Below are 17377 nucleotides of genomic sequence, written 5' to 3'. Positions count from 1 at the left end.
TGCTAAAAACTCTTCAATCCAGCCACACAGCTGGTCTGATATTCCGTAGGCTCTTACTTTGTTTATCAGGCGACAGTGCGGAACTGTATCGAACGCCTTCCGGAAGTCAAGAAAAATAGCATCTACATCTACATCTTATGAAAATATAGTGAATAATAATGTTAGTATATTGCATCAGAATACCAGGGGATTAAAAACCGAAGAAGATGAAAATCTTGCTTGTTTGGAAAGTTTAGAAACAGAAAATGCAATAGCTGTATTACGCCTATCTGAATACCATATAGACACACATATGGAAAATGTGAATGTAAGTAGTTGTAAGCTTTCATCTCATGTAAGTAGACACAACATCGAAAAAGTAGTTGCCATACGTGTCAGAAGCCATTATGGTGTGAAAAATTTAAAAACTAAAAAATTTTGGGAAGAGCAACGTTTAAAAGCATGTGCCTGTGAGTTTTAACTAAATAATGATAATTTAATAATTGTAACTGTGTACAGGGCCCCATTGGGAAACTTTCAACTACTTCTGAAAAACTTGGTTTGCTTGTTGTGCTAAATGTCAGACACAAGGAAACAAATTATTATTGCGAGGATTTCAACGTACATTTTCTGAAAGACTCTGATTGGAAGAATAATCTTGAAACATTAGTCAGTTCTTTCAATTTGATTGATTTTCCTTCTCGAGTACTAAAGCGAAACAGCACACTGATAGCTATTTTCATAGACCAAGACAAATTTAGTCAAATAAACATTTCCGCTGTTAAGAATGGTCTTTCTGTTCGTGATGCACAGCAAGATACAGTATACTATATAGCTCCATGCAGCAATGAAAAACAGTTCCCAAAATGGTGCATTCAATTAACGATTTAACGACTGCAAATTGTAGGGAAAGCTTGCAGCAGTTAGACCAGGATCAGGTGTACTGGGAACTTGAGGATGATTTAAAATACAACATATTTCATGATACACTTGTGAGTATTTTTGAAAACAGTTTCCCTAAGAAAACAGTTTAGTATAATTGTAGGAAACCACGTAAAAAACTATGCCTTACTAAGGCATAAAAGTTTCTTATAAGTGGAAAATGGAAATGTATCTAATGCCAGGAAAGAGTAGTGATCCAGAAACAGTCAAATATTATAAAAACTACTGTACTACAATATATTAAGGAAAGTTATTAAAAAGTCCAGAAGTATGTTTAATCTGTCTGAGATTAGTAACTCTGATAATAAAATAAAAATAAAAATAATCTGGAATATTGTTGAAAGTAAAATAGGGCAACCACGAGTACAAGAAGAACGTATTACCATGAAACTGAATGACAAAGTTATTAACAAAAATTTGGTATTTAAAAGTTTCCTGCTACCACATGCTTTAAAAATTTCGACATAACTAATAAGTGGTATTGGTATACAGGCTTACACTCATTGTAAGTACTGTGTTTCCATAATTTGCCGAAATTTGGAAGTTATTATACTGCAAAGGTTTCGTTGTTTATACAACTCCTCATAATTAACGCTGGTTAAGTTCTGCTCCCAAGAAAGTGGGGCTTAGTTAGAGCAATGGCTAGAAAAGCATAGGAATTATTGTGTGGTACAAGGAAATACAAAATTACATTAGTATAACATTGAGAGAGGAAACATACTTCAATAATTATCTAAGTGTTAGTATAACGTAGACTATACATAAAGAATCACAAAATGAATGGAGTGAGATTTCCTGTACACTACAGTTAGCAGTAGAAAGTAATGTTCGGTATGTAATTGGCGCATAGTCTTTTGGTCTGTTAACTGCACTTACCATTAGACAAAAGCGCACCATTAAGGCTTGGTAATAGCTATTTGTGAGGTCTCCAATCAGAAATTATCAACCACGTGGCAGCATATTAATATTATTTTGTAAACTGCAACTGTTTCATTGTGCTTTGTTTCGGATCAAGATCCATTGATCTGCTCAGTACTGAATAAACTCCAGTAAAAGGCAATTGAACACTGGCTTCACTAAAATGGGTAATCAAAAAATTTCCTTTTGATGGTGTTTCTGCAGTATATACGCAACGTTGTGAGAATCCGATGCGAGTATATAAGCACCGACTTATAGGATTATGGTTACTGTGGCATTCGTGTCTCTCATACGAGCGGTAAATGCGGAAACGTGAATTATGCTGATGTTATCACCAAATGCGCCGAAACAGAACCATGTGTGTTATTCTCGTCTTGGCTGCTGAAAGATAAACGCCGGTAGATATCCTTCAGATATTGAAGAATGTGTACGGGGCATCATATCTGCCGAAATCCTTCAAGACACCACTGCTGCTGCTTCACGATGACGCACGTCGCCATATCGCAAATGTCGTAATGCAGAAGTAACGCCGACTTAGGTGGGAGACATTAGTGAGTCCGCCCTATAGTCCGGATCTCTCCCCATGCGATCATCACGCCTCTGGTCGCTTAAAAAAAAGGCCTGGAAGGGTCGGTGATTTCTGTCGAACGAGGATGTGCAGGAGGCAGTTACAGACTACTACTCTCAGCAGGACACGGTTTCTTACCAAACGGTTATCTTCAACTAGGTACCTCGGCTGGATGATTGCCCCAATTCTGACGGCGGTTTTGTCTGACTGCCATATCTATTGTGAACTGTACGGCCCCTGAACGGAAACTATGACTATATTTATGAAACATTTTGTTGTGATTTCTGAAATTTATGTAAATGATAAAGTTCCAATTGTTATTTGACATTGTACCTTTGAACATTATGTGGCTGAAACGTGACATGCTGGTTCATACACGACAGGTGGAATGGAGCTCGTTACTCTGGAGGGCCCATCATTCGCAAGCACAGGATCAATTTCAGGTGTCCCATAGTTATTTGTGATCCTGTTATTACTGTTCATGTTGTTTTAATAACTCAGCATACACCATTAGCTGGAATCATGATTTTTGCGACAGTGCAATTACCTATGAAGGAATGTCACAATTTCAGCACTATCAAGTTAGAACAGGAATAAATATCAATCTGGCCCAAAGGCTGTTACGTAGATCTCAAAGTATAGAAACTGAATGACGTACACTGCAGAAAAGAGGAAAGAAGTCTTTTAGCTACCCGATAAGTAAGTCTTAACGAGAATTTATATGACGTACAATGCAACGAGACGGGAAAAATACTAAATTTTCCATGGTGCTTAAGATAGGCAACCCAACTTACAGTATCAGCACCTGGGTTGCCTATCTTATGAGGCATTTTTATTTTGCCCAACATGTAAAATGCTGATGGGTGGAATTGATATCAATTCGGAACGACAGTGACACAGAACGTACACAGAGCAGCGCAACCTTAACGGTAGCAAGCTAGTTTGCATCATGGGAGATTATAGACACATCTCAGCTTGGAGAAAGAGCGGTAGCATCTCACATTTCAAGAATCGGTACTGTAGTATAATCAATAAACATTCGTCAGCTTTTGTGGAGACTGTGAAAATGACATTACACTGGTAACAGCTGACAAAATACTTCCGTGATCTGACACATGTATGAATTTGATACACCAATTAAAAAAAAAAAAACACCTTTGACATTGAATAGGATGTACCACATTTATATAAAAAGGTACAGGTTCGTTCTGTCTACTCAGAGAGACGGAAAATGAGAGCACTGCAAATGCCCATTGCTTTAGGCCCCTCTGGCGGTTTCCTCAATTTTGTCAATATTGCGCCTTTAGCCTCTGAACATAGCATTGTGCCCAACATGCGTTTCTCAGCATTTACGTGTAGGTTTCTGTTACGATACTTCTATAATAAAGCCCTGATTTGTGTTTTCCACCCATTCTTTTTGTTACTGATCAGTTTGCATAGCAAGCCGTAACTTAATCTTTGTTATTATTTTAAAAATGAGTGAAGAACTCATGGACATTGCCAAAGAAGTACGAGGAATTAGAGTATCCCATAGAACCAGGAAAGAATGGTTAGCAGAAAACATGTTGAAAAAGATGGGAGAGGAGAAAGTGGAAAAATGTAGAAAATGAAGAAGGCAAAAAGAGACACAGGAAACTGAGTAATGAATTAAGAAGAGAAATTGAAGAAGCAAGAGAAAAATAGATGAAACAATTTCGACAAAATAGAGAAAATGGGGAAGGAGGGAAAGTATTAAACGATGTATAGACTGGCTAGTGAGACAGTTTTTGAACGTAAATGATAGAGGAATAACATGGAAATAGAAAGAGCAGATAGTACTCTAGCAGAAGAACCACAGACGTTTTGAACAGATGGCAAGAATATATTGAATGTCTATACAGGGGGGATGAAATACAAAGCGAAATTAAGGTTGAAGAGGAGCAATATGTGCCGGAAGATGGAAAGTGATTCACCATCTTGGAAGCAGAAGTAGCAATGGCGCTGAAGGAGATAAAGAATAGGAAGGCATGTGGAACTTCAAATGGCTCTGATCACTATGGGACTTAACATCTGAGGTCATCAGTCCCCTAGAACTAAGAATTACTTAAATCTAACTAACCTAAGGACACCACACACATCCACGACCGAGGCAGGATTCGAACCTGCGACCGTAGCGGTCGCGCGGTTCCGGACTGAAGCGCCTAGAACCGCTCGGCCACATCGGCCAGCCATGTGGAACTGATGATTTGCCAGCAGAACTGCTCAAGAGTGTGGGAAACAAGGCAATAAAACAAATAGTCTACCTCTGTAATGAGATATATGACAAAGGGGAATGGCATGAGGACTTCCTTGCAACAGTTTTAATACCAATACAGGAAAAGAGAAACACTAATAAATGAAGAGCATAGGACCATCAGTCTAATTTCTCACACAGCTAAAGTGTTGCTGAGAGTGTTCAATAGAATGATGTATGTCAAGCTGGATACAGAGATTGCAGAAGAGCAGTTCAGATTTGGAAGAGGAAAAAGGGACAAGAGATACTATTAGCCTGTTAAGACCGATAGGGGAAAGACGAATGGAAAGAGGTAGAGAAATCTCTGCTGTTTTTATAGATTTAGGAAAGTCTTTTGACAGAGTTCAGAGGAACAAGCTGATGGATATTTTGAAGAGGAAAGGAGTAGATTAGAAAGAGAGACGACTGATACTGAATTTATGTTTACACCAGAAACTAAGGATAATGAGTGGAAATGAAATGTCAGAGGGAAGCAGCATTGGAAGAAGTGTAAGATAAGATTGTTGCCTTTCCCCACTGTTGTTTGATTCATACCTTGAAGAGATTATTGCGAAAGGCTTAGATGGGAAAAGAGGAATATGTATTGATGGAAAGTTCAAAAAATGTTCAAATGTGTGTGAAATCTGATAGGACTTAACTGCTAAGGTCATCAGCCCCTAAGCTTACACACTACTTAAACTAAATTATCATAAGGACAAACACACACACCCATGCCCGAGGGAGGACCCGAACCTCCGCCGGGACCAGCTGCACAGCCCATGACTAGAGCGCCTCAGACCGCTCGGCTAATCCCGCGCGACTTGGTGAAAAGAGAATGGAATGTATAAGACTTGCTGATTACATGGTATTAGTACCAGAAAGTGAGCGGAGTGTGAATAACATGCTGAAAGATCTGAATGAAGCTTGTGTGGAATATGGGATGCAAATAAACACAGCAAAAACAAATAGTACGGTCATCAGTACAAGACGCAGACTGTACAATATTAAAATAGGACAATCTACCATTAGCCAAGTAAGTGCATTTAAATATCTTGGAAACACAATAACTGAAGACTTGAGACGTCACCAGGTGAAAACTCTAATTGCCACAGCGAAGGAGGCGTTCAACAGAAAGAGAAAACTTATGTGGCAAATTAGATAAAGGTCTAAGGAAAAGGCCTGGCAAATGTTTTGTCTGGAGTGTGGCACTATATGGGGTAGAAACATGGACGCTGAGACGAGAGGATGAAAAAACATTAGAAGTATTTGAAATGTGGATGTGGAGGAGAACGGAGAGGATAAGCTGAATGGAAAGAGTGAGTAATGAAAGAGTATTGGAAAGGGTTGGTGAGAGAAGATGCCTGCTGAGAGTTATAAGAGAAAGGAGAAAGAACTGGTTGGCACATTTATTGAGAAAGGAGTGCTTGCTGGCAGATGCTTTGGAAAAACTGGTTTATGGGACACGACAGAGAGGAAGAAGGAGACACAAAATGATAGACAACATAAAGGGAAGAGAAAATTATGTAGACCTGAAGAGGATAGCAGAAGACCGGACAGCCTGGAGAACTACCATGTGAAAAACCTGCCTTTTGGCAGAATACTGATTATTATTATTATTATTATTATGTGTTTGAACCTGAATTTGGTGAGGTCACTTATAGCGCAGTTTGCTCTTGACGTTGATGTTTCGCATACCGATGAGTATCCAATTTGGTCCTTGTCTCATAGATCCCATCTGCCTAAAGAAATAGATATATTACAATGCAACATGCTGGAGTGACAATAAGTCGGTAGATTAGTACCATTCTGTAGCGGCATATTTAAAAATGAATTATAACTAGGAATCAAACAGATGAGTTTTCTTAAGAATCTAGTATGTAATTTACTAAGAATATAGAAAAGTTTACTGAACTGGGTAAGTGTACATATATAAAATTCAAATAAATCTAGCAGTAACGATGATGTTGGACAGAATAATAACATTAGCACCTTGTGGTTGTGATGTGAAACAGATTGAACGGCTGCTACCGAATGAAAATTATACTAACCCAGCGGTGCTTATGTCCAATGCAGTGGACAGCTGTTAATGTCTCTTCTTTGTTGCTTTTAATCAGTACTGGAGCTGCAAATGCACGCTGTCCACTCCAGTGGTCAGTCCCCACTGGTGCTGCGCTATGTGTGCATTTTCAGCCTCAGGACTGACTGGAAACGACAAAGAAGTGACATTAACAGCTGTCCACTGCAATGGACAACTGCATCAGTGGGTTATAATACCGAAACGTGCCTGTTCTTCCATCCGTCCACCCATCCATCTGGGTCATTTATCTGTAAAATTCTGTGTTTGTGTGTGATCAATGTTTGAAGGTTAGTGTATTTCATCGGTTAGAAATGGGGTGCTTATCTGCAACAGAAGGAACTCTAGGGCACAGTTTTAACTAAATAGTTAGCCTTACACACAAGTTCTTGTGGCAAAGGAGAGTAATTATTTCTAATGTCACTGAAGAGGGTTATCGAAATAAAGGGGAAAAGGTCAATTTTTTTAAAGGAATTATATCGTTAGCTATGTTCTGATATGGAGAATCTTTCGTATTGTTGGAGAGGTTCTATGGGGGTAAAGTTTACAGTAAAAGTGGCTGTGTAACGGTGCGATACGGGAAGGATTTTCACCTTGGGCAACGAGTGTTTCTGCTGTGCTGTTCGGAATATGGCGTTACATCCACCATCACGCGGTATGCGTTGCTCACTCAGTCGTAGCTGATGCTTGCTCAGTAACGAACTGGTTCATCATACGGCAGTATCTAGTGCACAAACCACAGAGTTTGTTTACCAAAAAGAAACAAGCATAAAATTACTACATTATCTCTATCAGAGGGAACATATCCTCCCTTACCCATATGCTAGCCATATTTTTCTATCTGAAGTACACTTCACTAAAAACTCCAGTATCCATGAACGTAATACGACGCTAAAAGGAAAATTTCGTGTGCAGTCAGTGAGGAAATCAGCTTTTGAAAACTCCGCTACAAGCAGTGCGATGCAAATTTACAACTGTTTTTTATATGAGGTGAAGAATATTAATTTCATTTTTAACAAAAGACAAAGATTATTCTTATTACATAACCTCTTCTATTCGATAGAAGAATTAGTAGAACATGTGGAATACTGAAGCGCTATATTTACGAATAAACTGTGTATCCCAGAATCTGAAAAACTTTTCGGATAAATGAATGGGTAACATTACGACTGTGACCGATCAGGCAGTGGCGTAGAAAACAATTTTGCGCTTCATTGAGCCATATTCCCTGCCGTGATCAGACAACTGAACGAACTCACTCTTGAACGGAGAGCGTACTTCCATACAAATATTGCGGAAATGAAAAGTGCTATTGGTTTGCAGTGTTCACAGAATTGCTTGGTAGTCAGGGGCTCATATTGTTAGCCAATAAACAGTCAACAGATTTTGTAATAATACTTAGAAATTGTACCTTTTGTGCAAAGATACGCTTTTTTAAATGGAACAATTTCATTGAATTTAACAAACTAAAAATAGAGAAAATTAGAATGTCAGTGGTGTTTGTTGCATGATTCTAGTGCGGGTCATTTTCGAGATATCGTATTTTGAAAAGTTTTCACACCAACACATGTTTGTGCCATTCAACCTGCGATGTTATGTTTGCTTACAGTGTGCTCTGTGTTCCTTAAGTGCACTGCGACTTGTTAGTCAGTGTGACAATCCAAGCAGTAGCTCGTGAGTGGACGACAGGATTTACCTATTCAGGAAGGAAGTAAGCAAGATTGGGTTTAACGTCCAGTCGAGATCTAGGTCATTACAGACAGAGAACAAACTCCGACTGTGAGAAGGACTGGGAAGGAAGTCGGCCGTACGCTTTCAAAGAAACCACCCCAGCTTTGCCTGGAGCAATTTATGGAAATCACAGAAAACCTAAATCTGGATGGCTGGACGCGAGTTCAGACCGTCGTCCTCCCGAATGCGAGTCCAGTGTGCTACCCACGGCGCTACCTCGCTGGAGATCTACCAGTTGCGTTTGGGATCCCTGTTAGGTTGGATTGAGAGAGGACATCGAAGCAATTCAGAGGCGGGCTGCTAGATTTGTTACTGGTACGTTTGATCATCACGCGAGTGTTACGGAAATGCTTTAGGAGCTCGGGTGGGGGTCTCTAGAGGAAAGGAGGCGTTCTTTTGGTGAATCGCTACTGAGGAAATTTAGAGAACCAGCATTTCAGGCTGACTGCAGTACAATTTTACTGCCGCCAACTTACATTTCGCGGAAAGACCACAAAAATAAGAGAGATTAGGGCTCGTACAGAGGCATATAGGCAGTCTTTTTCCCTCGTTCTGTTTGGGAGTGGAACTGGGAAAGAAAATGCTAGGTGCGGTACGAGGTATCCTCCGCCACGCACCGTATGGTGGACTGCGTAGTATGTATGTAGATGTAGATGTAGAGTGTAAGAAGGCGACATGCTCATGGTGTATGAAGACTGCAGTTAGTTCTTGTACGGTGTATGCGGCAATATATCCCGATAGACGTCAATTATCTAAGCAATTAGACATCAGCTTCTTCAAACAGTTACGTGTAATTGGTAGGTTAACACCTAGACAACGTAACAGAAGGAAACAAGTGACGGCGGAATGATTTTGCTGTTGTTGCAGTTGATCTGCTCGTTAGCTCCTTGCAATCGCTCGAGGGATTGGCATGAGTCAGGCACGTGATCCACGCATTCTCCATCGACATAGGTTCTATCCCTATCACATCTCTCTCAATCAAGAGGTGCATGGGAACGATTATGACAATAATATTAACTTTTGTACGTGGACTTTATGACAAAATACTCCAGCTGTATCGTGTATATTGTTTAGTGATGAAGCTACATTTACTAATCATGGACAAGTAAACAGCCGAAACATGCACTTTGGTCTGTTGACAATCCCCCATGACTTCGTCAGATGTAAGGTCAGCATCCATGGAGTGTAAACATGTGGAGTGGGATAGTGAACCGACAGCATATAGGCCCGTTTTTCATAGACGAAATACGGAACGCGCGTTAGTATTGCAGCCTATGAGAAGACCATTACCACGGATGTTATAAAACGTTCTTCTCCAGACCAGAAGGAGGCTGTGGTATCAGTATGATGATTTTCCAGCCCACAGTTCCCGAAGTACTACAGCGTCTTTTCGCAAGTTGTTTCCAAATCGTAGAATTTGACGCAAAGGATCTGTATCTAGGCCGCCCCGTTCCACGGGTTTGACGCTTGTAAACTTTTTTCTCTGGGGAAAGTTGAAAGACTCTGCCTACAAGGACATACCAACTACACCCGATGATATGCAACGACACATTACTGCATGCTGCTCGGACATATCTGCTGAAATGCTGTCATGTGTGCAGCGGTCGTCCTATACCAGACTGGAAGTGAGTATTGCCGCTGACGCTGGTCACTTTGAACATCTGCATCTACATTCATCTACATTTATACTCCTCAAGCCACCCGACGGTGTGTGGCGGAGGGCACTTTACGTGCCACTATCATTACCTCCAAAAAAAAAAATGGTTCGAATGGCTCTGAGCACTATGGGATTTAACTTCTGAGGTCATCAGTCCCCTAGAACTTAGAACTACTTAAACCTAACTAACCTAAGGACATCACAAACATCCATGCCCGAGGCAGGATTCGAACCTGCGACCGTAGCGGTTGCGCGGTTCCAGACTGTACCGCCTAGAACCGCTCGGCCACCCCGGCCGGCTATCATTACCTCCCTTTCCTGTTCCAGTCGCGTATGGTTAGGGGGAAGAACAACTGCCGGAAAGCACCGTGTGCGCTCGAATCTCTCTACTTCTACATTCGTGATCTCCTCGGGAGGTATAAGTAGGGGGAAGCAATATATTCGATACCTCATACAGAAACACACCCGCTATAAACCTACACCGCGATGCAGAGCGCCTCTCTTGCAGAGTCTGCCACTTGAGTTTGCTAAACATCTCCGTAACGCTATCACGGTTACCAAATAACCCTGTGACGAAACGCGCCGCTCTTCTTTGGATCTTCTCTATCTCCTCCGTCAACCCCATCTGGTACGGATCGCACACTGATGAGCAATACTCAAGTATAGGTCGAACGAATGTTTTGTAAGACACCTCTTTTGTTGATGGACTACATTTTCTAAGGACTGTCCCAATGAATCTCAACCTGGTACCCGCCTTACCATCAATTAATTTTATATGATCATTCCACTTCAAATCGTTCCGCACGCATACTCCCAGATATTTTACAGAAGTTACTGCTTCCAGTGTTTGTTCCGCTATCATATAATCATACAATAAAGGATCCTTCTTTCTATGCATTCACAATACATTACGTTTCTTTATGTTAAGGGTCAGTTGCCACTCCCTGCACCAAGTGACTATTCGCTGCAGATCTTCCTGCATTTCGCTGCAATTTTCTAATGCTGCAACTTCCCTGTATACTACAGCATCATCCGCGAAAAGCCGCATGGAACTTCCGACACTATCTACTAGGTCATTTATATATATTGTGAAAAGTAATGGTCCCATAACACATAAGCTGTGATGGTCGGTTGTCTTGTTACTGGTCAGAATTCACATAACCAGTGCATGTTCTTGTGCTTTGTTGTTACCACAGGTATTCTACAAATGCCGGTGTGGGAATTTTAAAAATACAATACCTCGTAAACGACTCCCTCTAGAATCTTGCAACGAACACCATTGGTATTCTAATTTACCCTACATTTAGTCTGTTAATATGAGTAGGCAGTGCTTCATTTAAAGCTGTTGGATTCCACAAAAATAAACTTCGTACTAATGCGTAGAATCTATTGATTGGCTAACAATACAAGCCCCTTACTACCAATCCATTCCGCAAAAACCGCACATCATTAGCACGTTCAGTTTCGGAAATATTTGCGGTACAAGTTTTAGGTGATTCGCCCTGGGTAAGTAACATGGAATATTACAGGAAATACTTGCATTAAATTAATAGGAAGGTGCAGAATCTTCTAGAAAAGAAGAAGGTGATTGATAAATATTTGCAGTCAGAACGATTCGCACCAGCTGAAATTGAGTTTAGTTCGAATTCCAGAATACGATGCAGCTCCACAGTTTTCACATTAATCAGGATTGCCACAGCCGAGAAAGAATTACGCCTGATTTAGAGTCCAGCTTCACATTTTCGACATCATTGTGCAACACTTAACCACTGACAAACCGATACGATATTTCATGTAGTCAGTAGGCGATAATCATGACTTTGATAGTTAAGTAATATGTGCTGATTCTCTCTGTTCGTCAACGTACGTTGAATTGTCAAAGCAGTTAAAGTACATGTTTGTCTGTGGAAAATTTATTCAAATGGTTCAAATGGGTCTAAGCGCTAAGGGGCTCAACATCTGAGGTCATCAGTCCCGTGGACTTAGAACTAGTTAAACTCAACTAACTTAAGGGCATCACACACATCCCTGCCCAAGGCAAGATTCGAACCTGCGACCGTAGCAGCAGCGCGGTTCCGGACTGAAGTGCCTAGAGCCACTCGGCCACAACGGCCGGCATGGAAAATTAATTATGAATTGTGTAGTACAGCTATTCAAGCATAGTGGGAGTTTTGTAAGAGACGGTCAGTCATTATCGGCTGTTGTCGAAGTCCAAGTATGATAATTATCCACTGCAGCTACTTCAAATTTCCTTTTCTCACTTTGCCGCTTAAATGTTTATGAAATACCTTAAAATTTTTTTGACATTAAATACGACTCGTCCATAAGAATTCGTACGAGACCAAATGTTATCTGCACTTACCAGTTACTTCGCCGTTATTCTTAACTTTTCTTGCTGGCTGTAAAAGTTACTTTGAAACTCGCTGTGTAGGACGGTAAACACTAACTTCCTCGTCATTTGCTTTTTTTCTCTTGTATCTGTGCAATATGAAATCCGTTCTTTAGTAGTGTCACTAGGTTACGAACGGTCAACTGTAACTGAACTTGAGTTATCCACGAATTTTTCCAAGTAAAAAATGATCCTAGTGCACGCAAAGTAATCTGATAAAAGAGCCAAGTTCACAGGAATCTGATACTAACGTTTATACAACGAGTTCATTTATAAGCTTTGTACAATCTGCCCGTAGTTTGGCGTTTACAGGGATCTAATCAGGACGCTTGGCATTTGTTCGATGTAAAGTGCGTTCTGACGCTGAACCAGCAACCCCCCATTGTAGCACAAGAGGTGTGCGTGCGCTGCATTGTAATTACCGATGCGCGGCTACGCCTACAAACACATCCCTGTATCGATCTTGAAACAATACGTATCTAACACAGGAAAAGGAAGTACGGATCCTAAAAGGAAAGTACAGTGTTCCCAGGTTGATCGGTACTACAGTTAACTATAGCCGGAGTTCGTCAGCATTTAAATGAATTTCGTTTAACTCACAGCTGACCCGATAAGACCTTACATGCGTCATATGTTCAGCAGGGAAGCCACGTGAGGTAGAGACAAGTGCTCCGGTTCCACTAATGAGTTTCCAGTAGAGATGCCATGAAAGCGCCGCTAATGCGGGATCAGCATTAATGCACCTGCCAGCGCCAGACTTCCAGTCCTGCAGCACCGTCAGTCGGTGGCTGTATTCGTCTCACACAACGAAGGTAATGGCAAAGCGTGGAACAATCATATGCGTAGTGTATCATAATTAATAGCGGAAACGGGTGCGGATGAAACTGCACAATAATAGGACCAAAAACTTTGTAACAAATAAGGATGTATAAATGAGATAGTTGTAATGACTGTGCGTGTGTCACCACGGAAATCAGTACGAAATGAACAAAATCTCCTCAGTTTCCAAGCTGCGTCACTTGGAATAAGACTTCAGGAGTAAAAAACCACTGTCTACCAGGGCTGTTACAGGTTACTGCTTAAATCATCTAATACTGAATTTTTTTGTTACGATGGATACCACTTGGGTCTCTAGTGACCCAACTAGAATATACTTTTGATTAAGGATAAATGTAATGATTGCTTAATACCATCACATACCTTAAAATGTTCCACGTCATAATACACTACTGGCCATTAAAATTGCTACACAACGAAGGTGACGTGCTACAGACGCGCAATTTAACCGACAGGAATAAGGTACGGTGATATGCAAAGGATTAGCTTTCAAGAGCATTCAAACAGGGTTGGCGCCGGTGGCGACACCTACAGCGTGTTGCAGATAAGGAAAACTATATCTCGTCTTTATTTTGTTTTTGTTTTTAACAAACATGTTTCATCCCTCTTAGGCATCTTCAGTGATATACAAAGTAAATGATTATTGGATTATTTATTTACTTAGCTATAAATGTTTTGTTCTCGGATATGTGAATTTCAGTATTTATTGTTTCACGCTAAAGCGAGCAACACAGCCTCTAGACCTGCAAACAACTCGATACCGCATGGCAAAGAGTTCATTCAGAAATGCCATTTCCGAATGAGGCCACTTATTCATCATTAGATCTCCTACGATTACGTTTCAGCTGCTATTTTAAAGAATCGCAGGGACTTTCCATGGTATTTAGGGTGGGTAATTTAGCTGGCCAGTTAGGGTTCTACGTGTATCTACATCTATACTATTACTCTGCGATACACAAATAAGTGCGTAGCAGAGTTCATCGAACCACCTTCAAGCTGTTTCTCTAGAATTCCACACCAGAACAGGGCGCAGAAAAAACGAACATTTAAATCTTTTCATGTAATCTCTGGTTTCTATTACTTTATTACAAAGATAAATTCTCCCTATGTAGATGGGCACCAACATAACATCTTTTTTTTTTTCGAAGGAAGGAGTTGGTGATTGAAATTTCACCAGAAGATCGCCTTTGTTTTAATGATCGCCATGCCCATTCGCGTAACCTAATCGTGGCACTCTTTCACCTCTGTTTCGCGATAATACAGTGCTAGCTGCCATTCTTTGAACTTTCTCCATGACGTCCGTCAATTCTAGCTGCTAAGGATCCCACACCGCGCAGTAGTACACCAGAAGAGGACGGACGACCGTGGAGTAAGCAGTCTCTTTAGTTGGTTTGTCGCACTTCCTAAATTTTCTGGCAATAAAACGCTGTCTTTGGTTTGCTCTCCCATATTTATGTGATCGTTCCAACTGTAATTGTAAATTAAGTATTTACTTAAGTTTACATCATTCAGATGTGTGTGATTTGTCGTGTAACCGAAATTTAGCTGATTTCTTTTAGCAGTCATACTCATGACTTCACAAAGTAAGAGCGCTGCTCAGTAGTCTCCTAAATCGTTCATAGGCGGCAATTTTGGCATAACTCGACACCCTTGGACGGAAATTGAAATTAGAGCGACATTGTTTAAAAAATTGTACAAGACACATTTTTCCAGGTATTTGTTATATTTTAACTTATTTACTTTGCTGGAAAGATATATTTAATTAGCACATACGATGTAATGCTTTAATTATTGGAGTATTAAGCAAAATGTCAACTCTTTGCTAAAGTATGGAAGATCTTGACACATGATTTAGATGACTGAAAAAATGAGAAACAAAAGTAAACAATGACAATAAGTTTAAAAAACAAACTTTTGTAAAAGAGTTAAGAAACTGTAGTCATCTAGTAAAATATAAAATCTTTGTAAATCATACGAAGTTATTATGAACAATTTTCGCATGTAAAACTGAGTTCATCACAGTTTCGAACACACGTCTCACTGAACCCTCTGTTGCACTGCCCGACACACTTGAAACGTTATTGTCCACCAGTAACATCATAATAAATCCTATCCCATTCGCCACAGTAGTTATCTGTGACAATGAGATTTGCGGAAGAGCATGCTATCGATATCAAACCTATGACTTAAATGGCCATCTTTTGGTTGTGTTGACTCAGAAATTTAACTATCTTACACTGCCAGGGAACCTTATACAGTATGTGCCATAAATGTCAGCTTGATACATCTATCTGTTCCTGAAAAAAGACGGGTTATAACAGGCGGACAGATAGCTTGATCACATATGACAGAATTCAAAACTTTTTTCGTGTTATGTGACAAACACTTATCAATTGTTGAGATTTTTTTACGTTACTTGTACAGTAAAATCCTGCTTCCCGCCAAATTTTATACTTATATGTCATCGGGAAGTACCCTACAGGTTTTTATGCGTGAGTTTGTGATTAAGAAAATATATGTCATAAATAACTGATCTTGTGATTGCACTGACGTAGAAGGTTAAATTTTTTACATCGCCAGGAGGCCTCAGATCATAGTTCGTGACATAAATTTCGACTTAATACATCTGTCTGTACCTGAGAACTAGAGTTCTGAACAGTCAGACAGACAGACAGACAGACAGACAAACATACAAACATGATCCTGTATGGGTTTGATTTTCACCAACTGAGGTGTAGAAAACAAAAACAAAAAAAAAAAAACAAAAAAAAACTGCTACATCGCAGAACCATCTCTGGCCTGAACTACAACCTTTACACACTTTGAACGCCTCATCTAACCACAGGTGTACTCAACGCCTTGCTTCTTCTGAAAGCAGCCTAAATCGCCGCTTGTTGCACAATACTACACTTCATCAATCAGCTGCTGATTAGTTTCTGTCTTGTTTGGTCCACCAAAGACATTCAGGTTTATGAGCCTCTGTGAACAATCGCCTTAGATTTTCTTCACACGCAGTTTCCTTGGAAACTACTTCACCATTTTGTGTTCTCTCACTGTACTAGTACCTGCCATGACAAAGTCATTGTTATTGAGGAATAGTGACAATCGTCTCCATTTCCTGTGAACTAGGATCTTTTTACAAAGCCTATACTGACAAAGATTTACAAGACTGTGAGTGCAGACACATTTTAAGGCCCACTTTGTCATATCATCAAATAGGGAAGTTTATTTATGACGTTATCCTGAGCATGTGTAAACATGTCAGCTTATTTCCGCCATTCTGTCCATCTACACATAATCCTTCTAACTGCACTCTTTCTGTACAAACCACTGCCACATGCACAGAAATTCACTGTCATGACTTGCATCAGTGGTGTGGTAACAATGCCACCTTGTCCAGCTTTACAACCTCTACAGTGAACCAAAATGACAGTGTGCTCTTTTAAAGTGTTGGGTAATATTTTGTGCAATAAGTTTGTGTGTTCAATTTACATCCTTGACTCACAGCTAATTTGAATATTATTTGATCTAAAAGTGCTGCAATAATAGAGCACATGCTCAAAACGTAACAACAATCATATACGAAAAGCAGAGTGTGTGTCTGTATGTTCAGGATTTCTTCTAAAATCCCACGATCGATTTCAGTCAAATGTGACACAGAATCAGCAGATCTCATGAGTATGAGCACTGTTCAGCTTTATACCCTCCTAGATCCAACAGGAGCAGAGATATGGGGATGTTTTTCTTCCAGCCCCTGCTGTATAGGTTGTTCTGCATAACACACCAGTTGTATGGAAACACTATCAGAGTCTCAAATCGACCTGCTTTGCACTACAGTACGCATTTAAGGAGCAAGAAACAGTTTTTTTGGTCCCCAACATGTAAGCTGCATGGCATGACAGGTGCGTTCGAGTAATATCGACGTGCTTTGCAAGGTGGCCTCTCCATCAGTGACTCATAAAAGACTTTCAAGCCCCTGATGTGTAGCCTGCCCTGAATGATGGGCATGTTAGGGGGAGTAGTATCAACCT

Source organism: Schistocerca piceifrons, chromosome 2 (assembly GCF_021461385.2).
Source record: "Schistocerca piceifrons isolate TAMUIC-IGC-003096 chromosome 2, iqSchPice1.1, whole genome shotgun sequence".
NCBI lineage: Eukaryota > Metazoa > Arthropoda > Insecta > Orthoptera > Acrididae > Schistocerca > Schistocerca piceifrons.
The sequence above is the reverse complement of the archived record's forward strand: the minus strand, read 5'-3'. Positions refer to the sequence as shown.